General features: G+C 43.3%; 1 protein-coding gene across 5 annotated transcripts in view; it reads left to right on the forward strand.

Annotated features, from left to right (window-relative positions):
* Positions 1-27,096, forward strand: part of RNF19A (ring finger protein 19A, RBR E3 ubiquitin protein ligase) — a 135,946-nt gene that overhangs the window by 64,770 nt on the left and 44,080 nt on the right. The window contains exon 1 of one of the 5 annotated variants that reach the window (XM_077493113.1): positions 13,722-13,745. The exons of the other annotated variants lie outside the window; for them this stretch is intronic. The gene's annotated coding sequence lies outside the window, so the exon portion shown is untranslated. Of the gene's footprint in view, positions 1-13,721; positions 13,746-27,096 lie in introns of those variants that run through there. 5 annotated transcript variants of the gene reach the window in all.

Genomic DNA, 27,096 nt, shown 5'->3' on the forward strand with positions numbered 1-27,096 from the left:
GATCTCTTTGCTGGACAGAAGAGTATCCAACATAGTGGGGTTTATTTACTAAAACTGGAGAGTGCAAAAATCTGGTGCAGCTGTACATGGTAGCCAGTCAGCTTCTGACTTCAGTTTGTTCAATTAAGCTTTGACAAAACCTGGAAGCTGATTGGTTTCTATGCAGAGCTGCACCAGATTTTGTACTCTGCAGTTTTAGTTAATCAACTCCAGTGTGTTTTTGGACATGGAACTCTTTTTCTCTGAAAACATGCCATGGCAAATAATTGACATCTGTAGTCAGAATGCTGCAGATCACAATCATTTGGCCCACTGTGCTGCAACTCTAACTGCAAAGTATTAACTAGGGACGCACCGATACCAGTTTTATAAGACCGAGTACTGATCCTTTTTTCAAGTAATTGCTGATGCCCATTGCCGATGCCCATTTTTAGCATAATGTGACAGGTTGTTGTTTTTTTTTTTTTTTTTTTTTTTTTAGGCCTCGTTCACACCATACATGCATGGTGTGAGCAGGAAGATGACAGGTCTGTCTTTGCACACTGTGCTGGGGCGGACCTGTCAGAGCGGCGCTCTCCCCTATGGGACATCGGGTGACAACGGACCACAGAGTCCGTCATCACCCGATCCGATGACGGATGCAAAAGTAGGTTTTTCCTCCGTCACACTTTTTTGGATTGGAGCGGGTCAGATGTCAGCGGGCGTGTTCCATGGACCACCCGTTCAGGTCCACCTGAAAAACTGACAGGCGGACCTGAACGGATCGTCCATGTGAAAAAGGCCTAAGTAGGATTTTAAGCACGTAAAAATGTAAGCACGTTTTTTCAGTTTTCTTTTTGTTATGCTGCATGAATGGTAACATGTAATGACTATAAAGTGTTATCCCAATTAGGCGGCTACAAAAATGGAAATGAACTTTTAAGTATTTATTTCATTCTTGAATGAATCTTGAATCACTTGAATGATTTGCTTTCATTTATTCCAGTAAGAAGTAGTCTTTTTGTTGTCTTTGTCATGGGAATGATGACGTTTACAAACATTCTCCTTTAAGAAGTCGCTATTAATCACAAGGGAAATAGTTGTGCCCATCCTTCGCTGATTGATGTTTGTATTTAGCGCTGTTCTGCATCACTGGTGGGGATTTTATTTGCTCCCCGTTTTAGGAAGACAAATATCGGTGCAGACGGGCACAAGTGTCTTTGCAGCACTGCAGCTGTTTGCCGGAGACGCACTATGTACTTAGGTGTGTGCCTGACTCCTGCCGCTCTATCATTATGCGCTGTCATGGTAACCAAGATTTATTTATAAAAGCCAGTGCTTTTCACAGAGACGCTTCCGCCAGAGATGTCGTGATCCGTCGTATTGCTGGGATTTAATGTCTGCCAATCAAAGCAGACTGGCTTCATGCAGAATAAAGGCTGAACGCGCATACTTTAAAGAGAAGTATGGCTAAAGCTTTTTTGGCCATACCTCTCTGGAGGGTCACAGGAGTGCACTTCTGTTCTCGTGTGACCCAGAATCGGGTGATAGGGGGCTAAAGTTCACTGTCAGCTGATGTCACAGAGGCACTCCAGCCCCTGGAAGGATCCTGCTAATAATGTCGGGATCCACTCAGATGTCTTAGCAGCAGCTGACTGGAGGGGTAGAGTGGACTGAGATCTGAACTATCAGTGGTCATCTGATCGCTTAATTCTCAGGCTTAGAACCAATAGGGGACAGCTGCAAATCGAACTGATGCTGCAGCAGCGAGGTGAGTATGTACCTTATGTTTATTTTTTATTTTTTTAGATCCCCAAATTTCTCCTTTAAATTGTTTGTTATGCAGTATTTTACTCTTTAGTTTGGGTCAAGAGGGTTGCTGCTTTGTTAACCTCCAGACCTCACACACAGCGCAATCAGAAGATGGAAAACAGTGTGAAAGTTCAGGGAATTTGTCAGGCTTTAGCCCTGGTTCACACCAGAACGCAGTGCGGGGAACCCATGTTCTGTGCACATTTCCTGCACCGCATTCAAAACGCACTGCAGTGTCAATGTGTCAAAATGAATTTAATGACACCCCAAATGCATTGGTTTTGTCTGCACCAGGTTTCATGGTACAGAAGTACCATGCGATGTGGTGGCAGTGAGTTTTCAAATATAGTGTGGGCACTACTCTTGGTGCAAAATGAATGGATTGAAATTGCACCATGCAGAACTGTATGTGAACTGCACGGGAACACAGTGCATTCCCGTGCGATTCCGGGTGTGAACTGGCCCTTGGGTAACCCTAAAACTGAAGCTATGCAATCAACTCCTGGCATAAAAACGTGCTAAATTTTCTGCTCAATAGCCAATGGCTGTGCTGCTATCAATCCAATCAAGAGCTGAGAACCCTGGGCAGAGAGATGGCGCTTTCTCCGCCGGGTCAAGTTCCAGGGCACAGGCAAGTAAAATAGGGAGCTAGGAGGCCGGTCACTGCCAAGTGTTTTTTCACCTTTTCAGCTTCAACTGGAGTGATGACTACAAAGGTAATAGACTTCTAGAATTGCGTAATAACAAACATTGAATAATAGTTGCATACACGTGCCGTACTGCATGTAGCTGCTGACTTTTAATAAGGACACCTGTCCAGCGATCCTGTGATGTCGCCCCCCCCCCCCCCCCCCCGATGCCGATCCGTCCATCGGATCGGCTGCCGGGCGACCATCTTAACAATGGGAAACAGGAAGTGGAGCCTTGCGGCTTCACTGCCCGTTTCTTACTGCGCATGTGCGAGTCGCGCGGCACTTTGTGAATGGCCCTGTTGTTTTCTGGGACAGACACATGTCCCAAAAGTCAACGGGGCCGCTTGCCCAAGAGGAGGAAGCGCCCCGCGGAATAGGAAGAGACAGATTAGGAAGACTGCCTAGCAACAGGGGTTTCTGGTAAGTTAAAAAGAAAAAAAAATTCAAATGTTTTTTTTTTTATTTTAGGGTGACCCTTCGCTTTAACATGCTGTAAAAGGTGGATTTTTGTATTTTCCTATGGTGATCACTCCTATTCTGGGTTCCTGGAGGAAGGGGTGGTGGCTTCTTGAGTTTTAAAAAGCAGTTTGTTTTGAACTTTTGCCTGTGAATGGGACATGACAGATCTACACAACAGGCTACAAATGGTGTTTACTGTGTTTTGTCTTCAGCTGTAAAAGGCTGCGCAAAGGTCATGCGGCGAATTGCTGGAAGACACAATGCTTGGCCATGTGACCGCTCTAATACGCTTTCACATAAACAGTCTCCAGGCTCAGAGGAAAGAGGCAGATCTCCTGGAAATGTTTCCAATAATCGGACACAGATCTGTGTAGACCAGTATAGCAGAAGATAATCCCAGTCAGGAGGCCGAGGAATTCTGCTGAAGTTGTCAGGGTGCCGTTTTACAAAATCCTTTGAATTTAGAATGTGATGTCATTTTATGCTTAAAAGGCCAGTTCCCACCTCTACACTTTTATGTTTGGTTTTATTTTCCCATACTAGTTTTAAAGGGTAACTCTCTACTTTTGTAGGAAAAAAAATAGCAAAAAAAAAAAGTGTGTGTGTGTGTGTATATGTGTGTATATATATATATATATATATATATATATATATATATATATATATATATATATATATATATATATATATATGTGTGTATATATATATATATATATATGTGTGTATATATATATATATCTCATACAATTGCTACGAAAGCTATATTGTATGTAAATGTTATTAAAAATATCTTTTCCTTTTCAATCTGCAGCACTGTAAATTTTCTGTAACATTCAATGCAATATGGCAACCTGGAGGTGTTCGGTACAGAAGTGCTGTATGGAACACCCCTAGAAATGTAATTTCCTGCTTGTGTGATTGGCTCACTGATTTTCCCAGAAATCTGCACAAAAATATCCGAGTAATATTTTAGGGATCCTCTGCAAAAAAATAAAAAATTGTTAGACCCTCCCAAAGGGTTAATCACTTCTAAAAGGATGCAGACCCTGCAACGTTCCTCATTAGAACCCTGTAAGTGCATGAGCTGAGCTGATGATAATGAAAAAGTCACTCCAATTTGGATTGAAAAAGAGCTATTTCTTCAGAGCAGAAACAAGTAAGAATCTACAACAAAGTTTAAAATCCTTGCAACATACATTGATCACCCAGGGGTAATTTTTTTTTTTTTTCCCCCTCTATCTTTTTATAAAATTTAAACGTGGCTCCACACTAGCAGGGTTACACCTACACAGACAAGGTATACCCTACCAATCATTAATCATTATATGGAGAAGGAAGAAGGATGATAACCAAGGAGACTTTTACCCTTATCAGTTTGGTTCCTTAACCGCTTCAGCCACGGTACTGTGTCGAATTAACTGACAACTGCACGGCCATGCAATTCTGTTCCCAAACGAAATTTGCATCCATCCCCCCCCCCCCCCCCCACAAATAGCGCTTTCTTTTGGTGGTATTTGATCACCCCTGCGGTTTTTATTTTTTGCGTTATATAAACAATAGACAATTTTGAAATTTTTTATATATATATATATATATAATATCCCCAAAAATGATTTTAAAAACAAATTTCTTCATCAGTTTAGGCCAATATATATTCTTCTACATATTTTTGGTTAAAAAAAAATCACAATAAGCTTATATTGATTGGTCTGTGCAAAAGCTATAGCGTCTGCAAACTATGGGAAAGATTTATGCCTTTATTTTTTATTTTTTACTAGTAATGGCGGTGATCTGCGATTTTTAGTGGTACTGCGACATTGTGGCGGACAGATGGGACACTTGACACATTTTTGTGACCATTGACATTTATACAGCGATCAGAGCTATAAAAATGCGCTGATTACTGTGATCAAAGGGTTAACCGCGTTCCCTAGTTAGTGTTTCTAACTGTATGGCGATGAGACTGACTGGGGGAGGAGACATATCGCTGTTCCCCAGCAGCGCCATTTTGCCCAGCAGAGTCCTTTTGCCAAAGTATATCGGCGTGAGCCGGTCAGCAAGTGGTTTAGCTGGCCATACTTTTCCATACAATTTTCTTGTTCAATTTCCTTTAGATTTACTTTCAACTATGTAGTGCCATGGCCTGACTGATTGCATACAAATTGAAAGTGTTTAGGTTTGACCCCATATTAATATGGTTTTGATAAATCTAAAGGAAAATTGTATAATGTATGGCCAGCCTTGGAGAGACTCTAATCCAAAAATCAGGGAGACATCATATCAGACATTATTGCACTAGAAACCCTTTTCTAGCCACCTCACCCAAACCTTATCAAATGTTTTAGAACATCCCCTGTTTGCATAGGTGTCCTTTATATAGTGGTAAGCTAGTGTCCACCAGTTGTTTCCAAAATTGGTTAGAGGGTGGAGATATTTTTTTGCCTTTTGGCATAAAACACTAGGCGCCATGTCCTTTTGGCTGTGGTAGGGGCCAGGTCCTCGCCAAGACCCAACAGGTAGACTTTTGGGGAGAAGGTGAAGGAGGTGCAAGGGACTGTATTTATTACATACACAACTGTTCCCCCAGAATTGTGAAATGGCGGGACAAGTGCAGAATATATGAAAAAGAAAATTCCACTCGGATGATCAGATCACCAGCAGGCTGAGGAGAGAACAGGGTTAGGCTTGTATAGCCGGTAGGCAGTAAAGTAGGCCCTGTGGGTTATTTTGAACTGCATAAGCCTATCCCTCATATACACTAGTTGTTTGGAATGTAAATCTCATATGTCTATCCAGTCCTCATCATCCAGGTCCAAGATGTCCTCAAACCATTTATGCCTGAGAGAGGATAAATCCAGAAGCACTATCATGAGGAGATAATTATAAAGGGTCGAGGCCGGCCTTTCCAGACTATCAGCCAAAGTAGTGATGCAAGGTCTGAGCTAACAAGGTTTAACTGCTGATGAGGCTACTACAGACATGGGAAAGCTTCAGGTATCTAAATTAATAGTAGGCCAGGGTGTTCTATTTGATACCCATAAGGGGGAGAACGGTAATAATGTGCGATTGCACAACAATGGGGTGGGGGACCCGGGAGCACAAAAAAATGGAGCAGGAAAGGATTGTTCATGGAGTTACTCTTTAAATATATTGTTTGTGTGTTTTAAAATGCATTATTTTCTTATGCTTGATATTTTTAAATATGTTTTACCATTCATTTCTATGAGCATTTTCCATCACTGGATCCCAGTAGGCAAAAAAAATCTTTGGTCCTCCAATCCTTTGGTCTCTGTGATGGATTCACCTCTTTTCCCACAAAGCATTTTACTGCTCCTTATTAAGTTTAGAATAAGCTCATATGAGATCAGTGTATTTTCTGGAGCAGCCTTTCACAGCCAGGGTTCCATGGAAACTAGGGTTCCTCCAGAAATCACCAAGGGTTCCCTGAGCAACAAGCAGTTTCTGACTCTCAGATAAGTTCCCACTGAAACAATTACCGTATTCATCTGCGTATAACCCGATTTAGTTTAGCAGGGAATTTTAAGGAAAAAAAAACTTACATTTAAATGCCCATCAATGCAGCCTTGTCGGTGTCCATCTGCAGCCTTGTCGGTGTCCGTCTGCAGCCTTGTCGGTGTCCCGTCTGCAGCCTTGTCGGTGTCCCGTCTGCAGCCTTGTCGGTGTCCCGTCTGCAGCCTTGTCGGTGTCCCGTCTGCAGCCTTGTCGGTGTCCCGTCTGCAGCCTTGTCGGTGTCCCGTCTGCAGCCTTGTCGGTGTCCCGTCTGCAGCCTTGTCGGTGTCCCGTCTGCAGCCTTGTCGGTGTCCCGTCTGCAGCCTTGTCGGTGTCCCGTCTGCAGCCTTGTCGGTGTCCCGTCTGCAGCCTTGTCGGTGTCCCGTCTGCAGCCTTGTCGGTGTCCCGTCTGCAGCCTTGTCGGTGTCCCGTCTGCAGCCTTGTCGGTGTCCCGTCTGCAGCCTTGTCGGTGTCCCGTCTGCAGCCTTGTCGGTGTCCCGTCTGCAGCCTTGTCGGTGTCCCGTCTGCAGCCTTGTCGGTGTTATCTCAGTTTAAATATAGCACCACCGAGATACACAGAGCCGGTCCTGTGTATATTGGTTCCTCTCGCAGTGGCACTGGCTGTGACTGTGAGCAGAGCCAAGAGGTGCTGAGCGCCACCGATATACATACATTAACGAGTGTACTCGGCTAGGCTCCACTCACAGTCACACCCAGTCCCTGTGTTATGTCCATCATAGTGCGGGACTGTGCGTGACTATGAGCTGAGCTGCGTACACTCGGCTATGTATGTATATTGGCGCCACTCGCTCCTCCACTCACAATCAGCGGGGGATCGGCATATAACATGCACCCATGATTTTCCCCTGATTTTAAGGTTTAATAAAAAAGTGCGTGTTAGGCGCCAATAAATACGGTAATCTTTTTTTCTGCTTTATCTGCAAGGGAGAATTCATCTACTGACCACCAAAGTAAGTGACATTCTTTCCACCGGCTACCAATGTTAAAGAGGGATTCCGCCAAAAAAAAAATATTAAAAGCCAGCAGCTATAAATACTACAGCTGCTGACTTTTAATAAATGGACACTCACCTGTCCCGGGTTCCAGCGATGCCGGCAGCCGAGGCCGATCGACCGCTCGGGCCTCGGCTGCTGCCGCTGCCATTCTAGGTGAGGGAATCAGGAAGTGAAGCGAATCGGCTTCACTTCCCGGTTCCCTACTGCGCATGCGCGAGCCGCGCCACGCATTAGGAAATCTCCGCGCTGTCACTGGGACCCGTGTGTGTCCCAGCAGACAGCGTGGCAGGGCAGGAAATGGCGTAGACTCCCGTGGGAGTCTATGCCCGGAAGTGGGTGAAAATACCTGTCTTTGACAGGTATCTCCACCCCCCTCCCCCCTGGAAGGTGTCAATTGTGACACCGGAGGGGGGGGGGGGGGTTCCGATCAGCGGAGGTTCCACTTTAGGGTGGAATCCCGCTTTAAGTGCATGACCAATGTTAGCAGGCACTACACCACTGACCACCATGTAGTTGGGCATTGACCTGTCCACCACTTTAAAGCGATTGTATACTCTTCTTTTTTTTTTTTTTTTTTTCACTTTTACTTACAGGGAAGCCTATAATAAGGCTTACCTGTAGGTAAGTTTTAATTGAATTATTACAGAATTTTATTACATAAAACAATTTGTTGTATAGAGCAGCCCTGGGTGTCATATATGTCCACTCCGCCACATTCCTTATTTTTTTTAATTAATCCTTTTTTACCTCAACTTTCTGCTGTAGGAGTAGCTATTGACAGGAGTTTCTTAGAACTGAAGGGTTCCCTGTATGTTAAAAAGGCTGTTGTGGAGAAAGCACGCTTTTTGGTTCCCTTCAGTGCTGGTCGGTGCCTAAGGCCTAAGCATTTGGTCATTTTGATTTCTAATTTAGAGAAGTATCAGTGTTCACATTGACTCAGCATAACTTTAGTCGGGAACACGTGATCAAGTCGTTTCAATTTGAAAGATTTGGCCAGCACTGAAAGGAGCCGGATGGAGGATTTTCTCCAGGAAATCGTTTTTGCCTTTCCATTATCTATCTCAGCAAGACAGTAGTTTTGGTTAATCTTTGTTTTCAGGTCCTCTTTAAATTGGCCACATGAAGCAGACTGGATTAAACAATCTGGACTATAAAAAGCACAAACTAATGTAGGGAGAACATGCAAACTCCATGCAGCTAGTATTTGTTTTGGTGATGTAACCTTGGATCCCAGCCCTGGAATACTTCAGTGCTAACCACTATGAGCTGTTTCAGAATTTAAAATAGCACATGATTATTACTTCCATATTTTTCTGTTTTTACTTGTATTTTTTCTGGGTTTGCTTTGGCTAATCAGCCAGTATGTGGTTAATAAGCCTGGGGCCATTTCTCCACGTGCTATGCAAACATGTGACACTTTGAGGTGTGATTACTTTCTTGCTGGTAAAATCCCCTCAATCTGATTGTAGTAACCTCAAGCTCACCCTGCTTAGTAAGCGGCAAGTGTGCGGTCCTGCGTATGGCTTACAGCATGCTGCCTTTCAGATGTCTGTCTCAAAAATACAAATGTGTGTTATGTAACCTTCTCTTTTTTTATTTTTATTTTTTTGCATTTTGACTTTTTAGTTTTGCCCATAGGGTTGATAAAATATGAAGCCATTGATGGCTTATCTTTCTGAAAATCATATTTGTCTGATTGTCATGTGGATGCAATATTTTTCGTTTTTTGAGTGACCCGTGGCCAGTACCAGGTCACCAGTTCTGGCATCATGCTGCTAACCCAGCTTTCTGTGGTAATGCAACCCAATGCGTAGAGGTGGGAATGGCCTCTAGTTTGCTAAAGAGCTTTTTATCATAAACCATTGTTTTCCTTTTTTAATCGATTTTCATCTTTTTAATCCTTTGTGTATCTCAGTGCTGCTGATCTACTACAGCCACTTCCTATCTATACGCAGGCACTGCTGCAATGGCTGTGTGGGATTTCCTTGGATTGCCCGAAGGTGACAACACTGGACCATGTCTTCGCAAACCGTGCTGAAACGCCCAGTTGTAATCTCCATCAGAGTCCAGTTCGACAGGGAGACAAACAACAACAATTGGTAGAAGTAGACAGTGTTGTCACTCATTAAGGCTGAGTTCTGTGTATGGTTATATTCGTCCACCTTGGATAGGCAAGTGACCTCCTGTGTTCACAATGCGCCAGAGCAGCCACTCGGCACAGGATCTGGAAGCTTTTGGAGATCACTGTAACTGTGCCTACCACAGTGATCTCCAGCTTCCACAGGGATCCGTTAGGTATGGCAGATATGTAGATATGAAGAAGAAATGAAATAGTCGCACACTGGAGCCAAACGAATGCTTGATAGAAAATCTTTATTGTCAGATGCCAGACAAAGGTACAGGAATCACAGTTGACGGGTTTCACGCGAGTGTACCGCGCTGGTTCACTGCTGGGGGCGTGTTTGCACCTGCAGTCTGCCTGAAGCTGTGTGCTTTCTCTTATTTTGGCTTTGGTTGGCATATACCCCGTTTCCCCTAAAATAAGACCTAGTGTGATTGTCGGTGATAGCTGCAATAAAAGCCCTACCCCCCAAATAAGCCCTAGTTAAAGTCCTTGTAGGTCTTCTTTTCAAGGTAGGGCTTATTTTTGAGGAAACAGAGTAGGGCTTATTTGGGTGGTAGGGCTTATATTGCAGCCAACACAGACAATCACGCTAGGTCTTATTTTAGGGGAAACAGGGTAAGTACTTACACTGGTCCAATGCTGGACCAATGTAACTATGTAAAAATCGCCATACCGTAACAACCTAAAAAACCGTACCCCAACAATAGCTGGAATGCCTTGGAATGGTGACGTCACCCATAAGTCTACTTGTTGTCTGCGCTCCCTCCTTTCCCTTGAAGCCGTGGCTAGCTGACACAGGAGATCATGTGACTAGACTGAAGCACCCTGAAAATAGGTAAGTATACAGATCTTTCTTACACAGGTTGGTTAATATAGGTGTAAGGCTGGGGGAGGGAGCAGTTTCAAGCTTAGGTATGTCTCAGAATAATACTATAACAGTGCCTGCATGGGTAATGGCAAAATTGGCAGGTATTATTTGAATTATAGCTGTAGATCAATAAACATTACTTTTGAAATTACAATAATTTTTTTTTATATCTGCATCACTGCAAACGCGTTAATGTGACCGGGCCTGTGGGGAGGCGACAATAATGGGGGGGGGGGGATCCTCGTGTCTGCCTAGAAGCAAGCACCCTCAGGCCTTCTGATCTCAAGGGAACTGGGGGGGGGGGGGGGGTAGCTGTCTTTATTTTCTTTAAATATTTTTGGCCAACCCTTGTTGGTCAGTGTCGCTCACACATCTGACTGTCCTCTAATGTCTCTGGCCATTTTAGAACCAGTGGCTTTCCAAACCTCAAGTTTATTGCTAACCACAGGGAACATTTATGAAATTGAAAATAGATCACAGGGAATGCTAAGAAGTTGCCAGTCAGAAGAAGCGTTTAGAAAATAACGTCTGGTTGCTATTCTGTGAAAAGTTCCTTTTTTCTTTTTTTGTATACCGGTTCACATGAATGTCATCCTGTCTGTACAGCTACTGTTAGGCCATTGAAACTATTAGAGAGGATCTCTTGCAATCACACGGAAAAAGTTACGCAATTCATTTTCGAAGGTTTTTTTTTTTTTACCTTTTCAAGATATTTCTTCCTTCAGAGTGACAAGGCATCATTGCTCGATTGCACCATGTTTCCTTCAGAGAATGTGGAACTAAGCACAAAGTATTTTTCTTGGAATAAAACAAGCAACAATGTAAGTTCCAGGCATAAAATAACTCTCAACAAAAGAATACCCCCCCCCCCCCCCCCCCCCTGTTTTTCGTACCTTTTTGCCATGTTTTCTTCGGGACTGTCATCCCATGTCGCCATGGCCAGGTACGTCACTTCCTCCGTTTTATTCCCCCCCCCCCGCCTTGTGGGACCTGTGTGTCTCCCAGAAGACGACGGGACCGTTCAGAAATCACCACACGACTCAAACTTGCGCAGTAGGAAGCATGAAGGCTCCGCCACCTGAAGCTAATGGACGGATCGGTTTGGGGTGCCGACATTGCAAGATCCCTGGACAGGTAAGTGTCCTTATATTACAAGTCAGCAGCTGCAGTATTTGTAGCTGATGACTTTTAATTTTTTTTTCCCCCCAGGCTGGAACTCCTCTTTTAAAGTGTTACTAAACCCACAACAGTAAAATCAGTCTGTATATACAGAATAGCATGCTTGTTATACTCACTGTGGAACCTAATGGGCTAATCCTCTGCATTGTGTAAAAAGGCTTGTGACTGACCCTTGGCACTCTGCTTGGGTGCTTCTGCCAAACAGTGACTCTGCCCTCCAAAACCCTTCCAGCAGACCAAGATCTACTACCAGCCCTTTTACCCCAAGCATCGTAAACAGACAAGATGTTGATGTAGAATCGAAGCAGAAATGCGTGTTTTTATACACTTCAAAAACAATTAAAACCAAATATCACCAAAAAAAACCCTCACACAACGGTTAGATAAGGAAGTAAAATTGACACGACTAATCCCATCAGGTATGGAACCTCCAAGAGGATTAGCCAACGGACAGAAACAATAGGTGACTCAATTAACAATGTGTATTCACACCTTGGAGGCATATAATGTGAGAGGCACAATTATTAAACACATGGCACCTTAATAAACAGAATATAGAGGGGACCCCAGCATCAGGTTGTTTTTGAGCTGGGTTGAAGCAGTCATTGCTGATTTGAACATATAGACCCCAAATCTGTATCCTTGTCCTCCAGTTCCCAGAGTCTGTGTGTGTTTTAGGGAGACATGAACTTCAATCTTAAGTAAAACTGTTCCAAAGTTCCCCCGGGCACATGCCTCCAAAAAACTGAGCCCCTTCAAATGCCAGGGCCCATAGTAGGCAAGAGGCTAGCCTGCAGTCCCCTCTAAAAGCCCCTGGATCTGTCATGTGGCTTTTTGAATCGTTCTTCTCTGATCGTCCCCTTTTACTGTCCCCAATCCATCTGCTGATAGAACAGAGCCATAGGAGGCACTCTGCACATGCTCGGCTTGGTGTTTGCTAGAGTTTTTTTCTTTTTTGGGAGGGTGCATGTGATCAGTACAGGGCCTCAGTGGAGGGAGATTTCTGCAGCATATTTGGCAAGTACAGAATCACAATATATATAAAATAATATGCAAAGTGGTTGGAGGGAAGCTTCAGAATGGCAAAGATGTTTTTATTACAAATTTATGTAATCAGACTGCAGTTGCTCTTTTAGCTCACTTATACTAATGTTTAGGACAGTTTTACCGTAAAGCTTTATTGGCAATACACAGAGAGGAAGCAGGTTTTCTGCACTGATTAGTTTCTTTTTTCCTGAGAACTGGGTAGTGAATCCTCTGTGACTCTGGGTGGTTTTTGCCAAGGTTGTGACTGCTGGATCCAGCCCTGATATTGGCCTGTGTTTCCAGTAAGAGCAGACACACATATTTGTTTTAAAGGTCATTGTCTCAGATTTTATTATGTTTAACTTCTAGTAGATGAATCCGTTTGTGTGCTTGGCCTATTCTCTCCTCAGCAAGCTTGTTTCCCCTGGAAATAGTCAGCACCTCTAACCCAGTAAAAGCAAACATTCTTACATTTATCTGTAATTTAAAGAGGACCTGTCTACTTGTGTTACTCTTCCAGTACCTCTTTTTGTCTTCTCATGTGACCTAAAGCCTAGGCAGATCATGTGCTCTCTGGTTGTGATTGGGCATGGTTGGAATATATAGTCAGGTCTGTCTGCCTCCCCGCGACTGATCGCGTACCAGCCACCACTGCACTGCAGCCCACTTTTATTAAACAACATGGAAAGTTCACAGACATGGGTTTCCGGTGACTCTCTGCTCGGTGAAGAATGCACTTTCCCTTTTAATCTGTGTCTTTTATATTTGCTGGGGGCTGAACTCTTGCGCATGTACATGCACATGAGAGAGTATATAGTTCCTCTTTATATGTGCTGATTTATTTATCATGTAAGTGATAAAAGTTTAAAAAGCCCAGCAGCTTCTCTTTCAGGAACATTTATAGATCGTGCTGAATGACAGCAGTACATTTCTATCAGAATTGCCTTTAGTGAGATTGGGGAACTTCATCTCACTGATCATTGATGTGAATGGTGTACGGGAAGCAGTGATGTATTCTATGAACACTCCCATTACAGAAAGTCTGTTTCCCATTTGCCTGAAGAGCGCCGTCTTTGTAGGTAAGCAGTGAGCGATGTGTGGGAGGGTAGACTGCCTGTACACTGAGCATATCATGGCAGGACGGGGTTCTGATGTAATCATAATACTCACTGGCTTTTGTTGTACGTTTTCTCTTTTCTCTCCCCAGCTTATCTGGGCTCTCTCTATGAATCCGTCCACAATTTACTGCTTTGTCTATGGAAACCCTAACAAGCACGTCTCTTGTTTGCTCTTTTGGTCTGCTAAATTTACCAAACTATTTATCTTTAAAGAAAACCAGATGATTGTTTCAGAAATTCAGAGCTGTCCTGGGTATATCCAGCACCATGTGTTTTCACTGTCCTGGCTGAGCAGTGCACACTTATAGATTTCTATGGGTCCATCTCTGTGTCCAGCCTTGGGTCACAACTCCATAGAAGTCTATGGGGGAGACTAATATGTAGGCAGGACCTGCACCGCTGGATGTAATCAAACTGCACCTATGAGACTGAGGTAGCATGGGCGTCCGCACAGATTTTTTTTTTTTTGGGGGGGGGGCACTTTGGAAACGACAATACAGTCACATTTAACCCTTTCTTTGACCGCTAGTGGGATTTAAAAGTGCCCCACTAGCGGCTGAATAGCACCGCTTTACCGAAAACGAGGCCAACTGGCAGTGTGATAATGAGATAATTCAGCTTCACTCCATGCCCATATAAATATAGCCTAGACTAGAGAATGTACACATTTTTGTATTGCAATACATCTGTTGTGGCCATATTTTGATCTTTATGAAAACAGCCTATATAGTGTATAGGTGTGTATCAAGATCAAAATATGGCCACAACAGATGTATTGCAATACAAAAAGATGTACAGTCTCTAGGCTATATTTATATGGGCATCATGGACTGCTATGCCTGAGAGACTGAGTAACTCCATACAAAGTGAAGGAGATTATATATAACTCACACTCACACACACACACACTCACACTATTTTTCCAGCAATAGCTCAGCTGTCCAACTTTACAAGCAATATATTCTCCCCCTAACTGGCACAGACAGTGTGGCACTGCTGTTACCTGTGGTTCTTCAACGATAGGCCCAGGGCAGGAACTGGCAGCGTATTCTCTCTCTGCGACTGCGACCTGTGGGAGGAGTCGGCACCGTGCCGGCCAGATTGGCTCTGCCGCTCGGGTCTAAATGTATGTTGATATGCCAATCGGATGATCGGGTCGGGGGTGAGGAGGGAGGGAGGGACGGATGTCTGTATGTATCGATGACTGTGATAAGTTGGAACAAACTGAGAGCAGCCCCAGGCCAGCAGACTTAGAAAAAAAACTCCACGGCCGCTGTGGAGGCCATTGCAACACAGGGGGCAACTGTCTTCACTCTTCAACACCACCTTATGATTCCAGGGGGGAGCAATTGCCCCCCTTGCCCTATGCTGCGGACACCCATGTGAGGTAGGTATGCATCTGTGGAAGGTGAATTAGGTCACAGGAAAGAGGTTAAAAGGATAAATGCATTTTATTTTAAGGGCCCTTTCACACTGATGCACTTGTGATGAGTTCCCATTGACTTACCATGGAAGGTGCCTTTTTGAAAAACTACGCCAAAAATGCACCTTCGATTACAAGTCAAAGGAGCATGCAAAGCTTTTCAGGCTGGTAAGCAAACACACGTCTGCTTACCATCCGTCCACCCATAGGGATTGCATGGGTCCCTTTTTTCCCCATAACATAACAGAGGAAAAATTTGAACAGACACAACTGTCCCCTATGTGTGACATCTATTTCCAGACCAATCTCACTCAACACAGGGTCAGTCTAGGTTCCTCTGCTGAGATGGAGCAGAGGGCGCCCATGTGAAAGGGGCCTTATTGTGTATAAGTGTGGACCCTCACACCATTCAATCCAGATTTTGGTAAAATATTCATTATATTAAAAACGATTAACTTAACAATTATATGTTTGTGTGAAGGAGCTTTTTGAAGAAGAGCAGTGGTTATTGAATGATTTGGCTCCATCTTTGAATGGAAACCACTTACCTTTGGGCTGGTAGGTGGATGTACTGACATGTAACGAGAAAGTAATGGTGTAGATCACACCACCTTGGAAGTTTTTCTTTTGTTCACCCATGGCTATTCTCCCATCTATATGGTATTTTCTATAATGTGATCCCCATTCTTCTATTCCCTCCTATCCATGGCCCGCTGGGTGTAATTTATACAGCTATTAGCAGATCAATACACCACGGTTATACATGGATAGATCTTGCATACACAAGCCAAGCTCTCGGATAAGTTTTTTTTTCCCTTCTTGCTCAGGCTGCTTGTGCTGTGCTGTAATAATAAGATTGAAATCCACTTGCAGGCAGCTGTCAGCGGGTGTACGGTGCTCGGCACACATTAATGGGAGGTAAGGCTGCAGTGAATGGATAGAGAAGTAATGGCCCCAGCTGTTCTGCAGGCTCCTCTGAGCCTCCCACATTGGAGTGCTGATTTACGGATAGGAGGCAGTCTTCCAGGTAATTGCTCAGCAGGATAGATGTCGGCTTTTTCCTCACCGAACTGGTAGATCTGGTCAGCATGCAAAGCGCTGCCATATGTGTAAAAACCCCAATTCCTTCCTCCTTCTGGAGAACTTTATTTACATACCTTTTCCAGAGAACAATGAGGGCCCGAAAACAGCGTGCGCTGCCATTATTTACCACGTATGTTTGTTATGTTAGGGAAGGACATTCATATTAAACCTTACCTTAACTCACGGAAATAAGACATGATTTTGGTGCACTGCCAGTCATTTAAACATTTTAAAACTAACGGCACTGCAGTTTAAGGGGTACCCCGCATTCTGGTAAAATGTACGTTGGATTTTGCGTTACCCCTGTGATTATTGGAAATCCAGCCTTGGGTTTTTAGTGCTGAAGTCTGGTCAATACAGATCTGTTCACTGGGATATCACTTCAAATTCATTGAAAACATTTTTCTGTTAAACCTTTTACCCGGAATCTGTGTGTGTACTAGTTATAAACAATTTGCAGAGATTTTCACCCCATAAAACTGCATGTTAATATTTTTTTTTTTTTTTTGTGCAAGTGAGAACAACATTGAATAATAGGCTACTTTCTCTCTAGGCCCAATTCTCAATCGTACAGTGAATCATGACAATGTGGCATTTTGGCCACCAGATGGAGCTGACGATCATTGGAAATATATACTTGTTTGCAAAGTATTCTGGATAACATTCAGCCTGGAGAAAAAAATAGCCCGATGCCACTTGATTTTGCCACCATTCGCAAATCAAATGTACATGATGTTTCACATGATGAAAAGCTGTGCGTTTTAAAAATTTTTTGTCACTTCTTGATCCTGCCAGATCATCTGTTTTGTATTTTGGGAAATGTGTGGTACATTCATGTACGACTATCTGTGCGGTTACATATGATTTAGGGACTTTTACTGGCCTTGGACACATGGTATTTCTGGCCACAGTTAGTGTTACTTAACCCAGGACCCTGCATTTACTAGATCTGGTCTCCCACAGTACACAGAACATGGAAATGCAATTATTTTAGTAAATAAACGGCTTAATACATTTTCTCATTAGCAGTATATAGCAGTCTTGTGACTTCGATCAGTGTCTGGTTAAAGCTTGTAGGCGTTTTGATTCTATTCTGACTGTCCTATGAGGCTGCAGGACCCCTGACCCTCTGTCTGGACAGTGCTGATTGGCACTGTGCTGATCACATGCACTCTCCCAAGAAAAGAAAAAAAAATTCTACTAAAGCTGTCCATACACCTATAGATTATCTGCAGATTTTATATGGTTAGTATGGAAAAAGTGGGAGATTCCTCCATCCACACAGTTTAGCGAACATGGAGAAATCTGTTGCACTTTTTCCATCTAACCATAGACAATCTGCAGATAATCTATAGGTGTATGGCCAGCTTAACACACACCAAACTGAGCATGTGCAGAGAGACTCTGTACTTTCATAAAATAGATTGGGGACTGTGGAAGAAGGGGAGATTCAGAAGACAGGATCAAACGGCCTTTAGGCCTTAGCTTCCACAGTGAGTATAACAAGCATGCATATACAGACTGATTTTACAGTTGTGGGTTTAGTAACCCTTTAAAGTTTACCTTGGTCTCATCACACCACAGGACATGGTTCCAGTAATCCATGCTCTTAGTCTGCTTGTCTTCAGCCAACTGTTTACGGTCTTTCTTGTGCATCTTTGGAAGAGGCTTCCTTCTGGGACAACAGCTATGCAGACCAATTTGATGCAGTGTGTGGCATATGGGCTGAGCACTGACAGGCTGACCCCCCCACCCTTTCAACCTCTGCAGCAATGCTGGCAGCAGTCATACGTCAATTTCCCAAAGACAACCTATGGATATGACGATGAGCATGTGCATTCGACTTCTTTGGTTGACCATGGCGAGGCCTGTTCTGAGTGGAACCTGTCCTGTTAAACCTCTATATGATCTTGGCTGCCATGCTGCAGCTCAGTTTCAGAGTCTTGGCAATCTTATAGCCTAGGCCAGGGATATGCAATTAGCGGACCTCCAGGTGTTGCAAAACTACAACTCCCATCATGCCTTTGCCTCTGGGCGTCATGCTTGTGGCTGTCATTCTTGCTATGCCTCATGGGACTTGTAGTTCTGCAACAGCTGGAGGTCCGCTAATTGCATATCCCTGGCCTAGGCCATCTTTATGTAGAGCAATAAATTCTTTTTTTTCCGATCCTCAGAGCGTTATTTCCAGTGACCATTATGAGAGAGAGTGGGAACGATAACTTCAAATTTAACACATTCACACCTGAGACCTTGTAACACTAATGAGTCACATGACACCAGAGAGGGAAAATGGCTAATTGTTCCCAATTTGGACATTTTCACTTTTGTTACCAGCGATTTAGACATTAATAGCTGTGTGTTGAGTTATTTTGAGGGAACGGCAAATTTACACTGTTATACAAGCTGTACACTCACTACTTTACATTGTAGAAAGTGTCATTTCTTCAGTGCTGCCATATGAAAAGATAGACTAAAACAGTTACAAAAATGTGAGGGGTGTACTCACTTTTGTGAGATACTGTAGGAGACCCACAAAACAGTCTGCTCAATGTTGTATATACGAGTTTGAGCAGAGCTTGTTTAAAAAGTATTTACACTTCTTCATTTCAAATATTAATAAAATTGAGATTTATTGCCTTATCACGTGGGCAATCCGGGGCGGATAGGCGGTTGCATTCAGCGGCAGCGCAATGCTTGACATAGCAGCAATCTATGCTTCAGCTGGATACAAATCATTAAAGTGAGATAAAAAACCTTCTGTGTGCAGCAGCCCCCCACCAAATACTTACCTGGGCTCCACTCTCGATCCAACAATGTCCATGAGAGTCTTGGCATCTGTGTGTATGAATAGACTCACAGTGCTGTGGCTTAAGAGTACGCCTGCTTGGGTGCCCCTAGAGCAAGCTGTTTGCTGTGGGGGCACCCGGCAGGAGGGAGGGGCCAGAAGCGCCAACGGGGGACCTAAGAAGAGGAGGATCCGGGCTGCTCTGTGCAAAACCACTGCACAGAGCAGGCAAGTATAACATGTTATTTTAATGTACAAAACAAACAAGGGTTTCGTAACCCTTATTTAGTTCAGATGGTGTCAAACGTGTGTGGTGGCAACTAGGTGAGGAGTACAAAGAGTGTGTCTTGCCTACAGTCAAGCATGGTGGTGGGAGTATCATGGTCTGGGGCTGCATGAGTGCTGCCGCCACTATGGAGCTACAGTTCATTGAGGGAACCATGAATGCCAACATGTACTGTGACATACTGAAGCAGAGGATGATCCCCTCCCTTCAGAGACTGGGCCGCAGGGAAGTATTCCAACATAACGACCCCAAACACGCCTCCAAGAAGACAACTGCCTTGCAAAAGAAGCTGAGGTTAAAGGTGATGGACTGGCTAAGCATTTCTCCAGACCTAAACTCTATTGAGCATCTGTGGGGCATCCTCGAATGGAAGATGGAGGAGCGCAAGGTCTCTAATATCTACCAGCTCTGTGATGCCATCATGGAGGAGTGGAAGAGGACTCCAGTGCCAACCTGTGAAGCTCTGGTGAACTCCATGCCCAAGAGGGTTAAGGCAGTGCTAGAAAATCATGGTGGCCACACAAAATATTGACACTTTGGGCCCAATTTGGACATTTTCACTTAGGGGTGTACTCACTTTTGTTGCCAGCAGTTTAGACATTAATGGCTGTGTTGAGGAGACAGCAAATTGACACTGTTATACAATCTGTACACTCACTATACATTGTAGCAAAGTGTCATTTCTTCAGTGTTGTCACATGAAAAGATATAATAAAATATTTACAAAAATGTGAGAGGTGTGCTCACTTTTGTGAGATATTGTATATACAGAACTGTGTGCAATTCTCTTCTTCTATCATCTGCCTTGGGTCAGTTTTGCTTGGACACACCAGGCCTCTATGCTTGTGTGTGTGTGTGTGTGTGTGTGTGTGTGTGTTTTGAATATGCAATGCAAGTTGTTTTCAAACTTCTTCGGAAACGGTAACTAAAAGTACAAAAGTTCAGAGTCCCATGTTGCTGCAACATGAACTGCTTCCAGTAAAACTCTACAAAAAAAAAAAAACCTCTTTAAAGAGGAACAACCAAAATCTCAATGTACATTTGATTAATGCATTAAAATGGCTTTGAGATGTCCTCGGTTATATCTGTATATGGGTAAAATGTGATGATTGTATTAAGTAGAATTCCTTCTCTTTCTTTGGCTTGTTTATATTGCTGTCCATGTGCACAGGGGGCTGTCCAGGAAGAGTGACAGTGACATGGTTTGGGATACAGAAAAATGGACGGACAGTGTCCGGAGTGCCATGACTAAGGACTAACGCCTGAAACGCATAGTCTGTAGCTCTGTACATTTATTTAATACAGGAATTCTATTTTGGATATCGTCCTGAGTGCTGGCCATACATGTAATGACAAGATCAGACAAAGGTTAAATTCACATTTCTGAACAGTAGCCCAGCAGATCAAGTACTGGAGACCAAAAGATTTCTCAGGAAGGGTTGTCATTCTGTAAATCTGAAAGCAGTTTTAAACCCAAAATGTAATATATTGCCGCTTACTAATTAAAGAGGGATTTCACTGTAAAAAAAAAAAAAATATTAAAAGCCAGCAGCTATAAATATTGCAGCTGCTGACTTTTAATAAATGGACACTTACTTGTCCCAGGGTCCAGCGATGCCACCGATCGCTCAGCTCTCAGCTGCTGCCGCCGCCATTCTAGGTGAGGGAATCGGGAAGTAAAGCATTGTGGCTTCACTTCCCGGTTCCCTACTGCGCATGCGCGCGTCATGCAGAGCAATAGGAATGGTCTGTGCTGTCTGGGACCTGTGTGTGTCCCAGCAGACAGTGTGCCGGGACAGGAAGAGGCATAGACTCCGGAGTCTATGCCCGGAAGTGGGTGCAAATACTTGTATCTGCACCCCCCTCCCCCCTGAGAGGTGCCAACTGTGACACCGGAGGGGGGGGGAGGGTTCCGATGAGCGGAAGTCCCACTTTAGGGTGGAACCCCGCTTTAAATGTGGTGGATGTATTTTTTTTCTTTTTTAGGCTTTTCACCTGTTTTCACCTGGTAATCTGGCCAGTAGGCCTCCTGTAGAATAGCCCCACTCTGGATGCACCTTTGGGCATGCAGCATTATCAGAGGTGTGTGTGTGTGTGTGTGTGTGTGTGTGTGTGTGTGTGTGTGTTTTGGATGTACTAACTTTTGACACACTAACAGACTTAAGCCAAAAACCAGCCAACCATTTATAATCAGTTACAGCAAACCGTTTTTCTTTTTGGGATAAAGGTTTTACATAAAAGCTGATCATTGTGAGCGCTCCTGTCGATAGTTAAGTTTGCCTCAACCCTGCAACGGCTACATCTGCAGGACGTAATGGCCCATACACAACAGACTAATGGCCCATACACATTAACCCGAATATCGTACAACCTTTTTCGCTTAATAGTTGCAAGTAGAAATTGAATAGGTAAATAAAGTCATGAATTCTCGTATGACAGAAAAAAAAATTGGAAGTAATGTCATGTGTTGTAATGTATTTGTATTGTATTTTTGGGCGACAACTATACTGACTAAATGAAAATCGTACAATCTGGTATCGCATGAGGAACATTTTCATGCTTGTGTCCGGTCAAATAATATCGGATGAACTGTCTTGATCGGCTGTCAAAAGTAGTGTACACACGGTTTGAAAATCGTACGATTATTCCTCGGACAACAGTTTTCATACGATATTCGGATCTTGTGTATTGGCCATAAGGCTGCATTCAGACATGGGTGTTTTGAATTGTGGGCAGATTTGTGGCAATTTCAAAATGCCCAGTTGTGAATGACAAATCACACAATGCACGTTTCAGATGCCAGGCATTTGATTGGCACCTAAAAACGCGGTTAAGGTTCTGCCGCAATAAATTGTGGCAAACCGCATCGCGTGAAGCTTGTCGCCCAAACAAAAAGTTCAAGAGCTTCTTTTGGGGAACGTGATTCACGCAATGCGGTTTGCCGCAGATGCAGTGCAAAAGTCACGGCAGAAACTCCCCACATTTTTAGTTGCCAATGAAATGACTGGCATCTGAAATGTGCGTTGTGCAATTTGTCATTTACACCTGGGCGATTCTGTCTGCAATTCAAAATGTCTGTGTGAATGGAGCTTTATTGTCAGAATCGCCAGGTAAAGATAAAGGAAAGAAAACCTAAAAACAGAAAATGGTAAGCTGTAATGTATTAATTGTTTGCTTTTGAGACTAAAGCGGGAGTTCCGCCGCTTTTTGTTTTTAAAAGTCAGCAGCTACAAATACTGCAGCTGCTGACTTTTAAAATAAGGACACTTACCCGCCCAGCGCGCCCGTGATGTCGTCACCCAAAGCCGATCTCTTGATTGGCTCTCGGGTGCTGCCGCCGCCATCTTCGGTATGGGAATCAGGAAGTGAAGCCTTGCGGCTTCACTTCCCCGTTCGCTACTGTGCATGCGCGAGTCGCGCTGCGCAATAAGGATGGTCCCCGCTGTCTCTGGGATCCATGTGTTTCCCAGCAGACAGCGGGGGACCCGCAGGATGTGGCATAAATACCCGCAGATTCTGCAGATATCTATGCCAGAAGTGGGTGCAAATACCTGTACTATACAACGGTGATCTCGCGGACCGCCATTATCGTAAATACAACCGGCTCCATAAAAGATGGATATCGCGGTTGTGGCAGCAGCTGCTGCTGTTACCTAGATATCCATCTTCAAAGTGCCGACGTATATGTACGGGAGCCGGTCGGCTAACGACCAGACAAGAAATAGGAAGTGGGCCTTATAAGGTATTTACTGGAAGAAGAAAAAAAAATGTTTTACTATCCAAAGTTAAAACAACAAGGACAGAAGATTTAATAGAGGGAAAGTTAAAAAGAAATGACTTGAGATCCGCTTTAATATAAGTAGGCTAGAAATAATGGAAATATGGTGTGGAAATGAATTGTACAATTTTTTTCTAAAGATATGAGTGCCTCGCATTTAGTCGTCAAAAACTTCAACCTATAGTTATATTGGATGGTTTTCTTTTTGTAAACTTTTGTAAGCGATCAGTTGCAGGCTAGGTTTGTGTATACTGTGCTATATGTGCATTGTGGTATCTGTTATTGTAGGATGGGGTTCTCTGGTGGTACAGCAGTCATCTGTAGGGCATGATTATGCCATGAACTGTAAACTGCAAGTGAAAGTAGACTGCGGTAAAGGTCTGACAACTGTTCACAAACAACCGACTTCCAGTAAAGATGATCTCAGACATACAAGGTGCTTATGCAAGAGGCAGATGTGTACTTACAGTAAAATGTGTGGCGTTTCCATTTCTGTGAAATGCAGAGTTTTCATATGAAAAGGAAACCGATACCAAATATGTTTGTAAATTATACACTTTTTTTTTTTTTTTATCTTCAGAATCTTGTAAAATATATAAAGTACATAATACCAAAACAGGGCAAGCCTAAACCCTCCCTTTTGGTGGCGACCATACCACCCAGACACTCTTTGCATGCCACCCACTGCACATGTGTGGCATGAACAGGGCACAAAAAAAAACAAAAACAATTGCTCATTTGGCAGAATGGGCAGAAATTCCCACAATCTGCAGCAAAGCCTTCCCAGAAGCGTGGAGATGGGGAGGACAGATTCACATGGGCTTCTGTTTGTATAAGAGCAGTGTGAACAACAGGCTTTTACAAAGCATTTGATGCATTTAAGGTACCGTTCAGCTCCAGTTTGTAAATGTTGAATGCCGATCTTAATGGGAATTCTGACTGCCACTTTAAGCTGCTAGCAGGCTTCAGTGCTTCTTAAAGCTTGTTGAAAACCTGCTGAAGCTTGCTAGCAGCTTGTTTTTAAGTGACAATCGGCACTCCCATTAGGATCTTTGTTTAACATTTCCAAACAGGTGCTGAAGGGCACTTTAAAAGCTTAGAGAATGCTGCTCGAAGCTTGTTGAAAGCTTTCCAAAGGCATGATGAAACTTTAATTAAAGTTAAGCTAAACTCACACTGTTTAATTTACGTTGTCCCTTCTGTTTCTGTGTGTGGATTAGGGCTGCAAGTAACGATTTTCATAATTGATTAGTTGCCCGATTTATTGTTTCGATTAATCGGTTAATAACCTTTCAAAAAAGAAGAAAAAAAAAAGGTAATTTTGCGGCGATTTTGTATTTTTACATTTTTTTTTTTTAACCGATTTGTTGTTGGGCAGATAAAACACAAATTGCCGCAAAAATGCATTATTACATGCTTTTCTGCAGCTTCTCCATTGAAGTATATTGAACCAAAAAAACAAAATAGCACCGTTTGGTGTAAAAAAAAAAATAAAAAAAATCCTTGTCTTTTCCAAATACGCAGCAGCTGAAAAAAAATCATGGATGTGAACGTGTCCCATAGGAAACCATGTAAATGAACTGTAGTATGTTTCTGCAAAAAGCACCAAAAAACAGAGGTGTGACCCAGGCCTGAGATGTTTAGTAACTTAATGGGGTTAAAAAAAAATAATTAGTACAAAAAACAAATAACTACTGTAAGAGCCGGTTCACACTGCGGGCGATGCGAGGCGACACGACTCGCCTCGATCTGACAAGTCGCCCCCATTCTGTACAATGGAACCGTTCTGAGAGGAGCGACTCGAGTCGCTCCGACTCAGAAAAAAGGTTCCTGTACTACTTTCGGGCGACCTCGGGGCGACTTGCATTGACTTCTATACAGAAGTCATCTGCAAGTTGCCGCTGAGGTCGCGGCAGGTCGCGGCGAGGCAAGTCTGTGTCGCCTCGCATCGCCTGCAGTGTGAACCGGCCCTAAGGGGTTCAGTTTTTAATATGGAAAAGTGAAAGTAATATTTACAGTAGCGATTTGCTCTTTTTGTACTATAAAGGGCTTATTTTAGTTTTTTGTTAATCCCATTATGTTAATGGCCAAATAATCGATTATGAAAATAATAATCGATTAATTTCATAATCGATTAGTTGTCGATTAATCAAATAGTTTCGGCCCTAGTGTGGATGATGGCACTGTATTTATTTTAGTGGAGAAAAAAAATTACCTTTTTTCCTAATCAATATACATCTGTCACATGATACAGCTCTTTCCCAGCCTGTCTGCTGCTGATCGCATGTTCAAAATAAAATCAGCCTTTGGAATACAGACTTAAAATAAATAATATCAATAGACTGTTTTAAATTGGCATGCAGTTATATATTTGAAATCAAATCTTTATTATTTTATGGAAATAACATGGTGTGGGTGGATTTCTGCCAGTCACAGGCTATGTCACGCCCCTCCACCCCGTGTCCTAGAATAAGAGGGAGGTGAAGGCATCATTAATCTACATATAATATCAAATTGTGTTTAACCGAGCATGGAGGAGGGAGGGAGGGAGGGAGTGGTCTGTCATTTACCACTGTATACATGTCCACATGTGTGAGACTATAGTCACGTGGGCAGCTCAGATGTAATAGGGAGGAAATGCTCCATATAGAAACTCACTGAAAACTGAGCATGTGCAGAGTTGCCACCACAGCTGCAAAATCTTTAGCTGAATTAGGGGCTTGAACATAAGGTGGCAATAGAAAACAACCGGATTAACCAGGATTTTTAATAATATACCATTTGCTGATAGTTTTTATGATTTGGGTTTAGTGACAGTTTAAAAGAGATGTATGGAGTTTTTTTCCCCCACAATCATACTTACCTTGGTGGATGCAGGATCGGTTTGATGCTGCATCTATCCCCCGCCGACTCTAACACCGAGAAGCAAATGATCAACCACCACTGATTGCTCGTGAGCAGAGAGCTGCTGACTGTCAGTCACCTCTGTGTGCCCCCCGCCCCCCATGGGAGGTAGGTCCACTCTGAAAACAGGGGCAGACGGCTAGAAGTTCTGTGGAGTCCATTGAGCAGGGTGTGTTGGTTTCCCTTGTCGGCTTGAAGGTTTCTCAGGAAAAACTGTTTATTGTGGTGTTCTGAAATGGCTTCTGTTTTCCTTTTTTTTAATGCGCTGCCTAAGCGCTAAGTTCTAGATAAAATTTGTTTTTCAAATTCCCATATTACGTTACACTAATTTCCCTCCTGTTGCTGCAAGTGGCACCTACGTGTGTCTCCATTCAGTTTCCTGTGTATATTACACAAACTAGTTTTGATCTCTGATCAAGAGACAAACCGAACACTTTTACTTCTCGCCGATCACCTCACTTTTTCCAGTTTCATCAGATTTTCTCAAGAATGATTAGGAATGTTCTCAGGTAAATAAAAACCATGCTGTATATATTCAAGAAATCCTCACACGAGGCAGTCTGAGTAGTATCGGTGCTAATGTCATAAAAGACAAAAAAAAATCTACTATGAATTTTTGAACCAGAACTACAGAGGAGGTATTGGGTATCCATGCATGCTGGTAGTATTGACTGTCAGCATGCATTGGAAACAACATTTGGGCAGTATAGATCCATCACAATGTTGATTTGTGGTAGAACCCCTGGGGACCACCAAAATTTTCTCTGACCGCTAGTCTAGCCACTCTGCCATAAATGGGTAAAACCTTGTGAGCTGCCAAATCTGTAACCTACCGTAAAATAATACTCTGCCATAAAGCCCAGATCGGTGGCGGGCTGCAGTGATGGTTGCCCTTCTGGAACTTTGTCCTCTCTCCACACAGGATCTCGGAAGCTCAGTTGAAGTCACCATTGGTCTCTCTCTCTCTCTCTCTCTCTCTCTCTCTCTCTCTCTCTCTCTCTCTCTCTCTCTCTCTTCTCTTTCTCTTTCTCTTTCTCTTTCCTCTTTCTCTTT

The sequence above is a fragment of the Lithobates pipiens genome, unplaced genomic scaffold (genome assembly GCF_037356315.1).
Source record: "Lithobates pipiens isolate NorthernLeopardFrog02 unplaced genomic scaffold, aLitPip1_a1.2 Scaffold_19, whole genome shotgun sequence".
Taxonomy (NCBI): domain Eukaryota; kingdom Metazoa; phylum Chordata; class Amphibia; order Anura; family Ranidae; genus Lithobates; species Lithobates pipiens.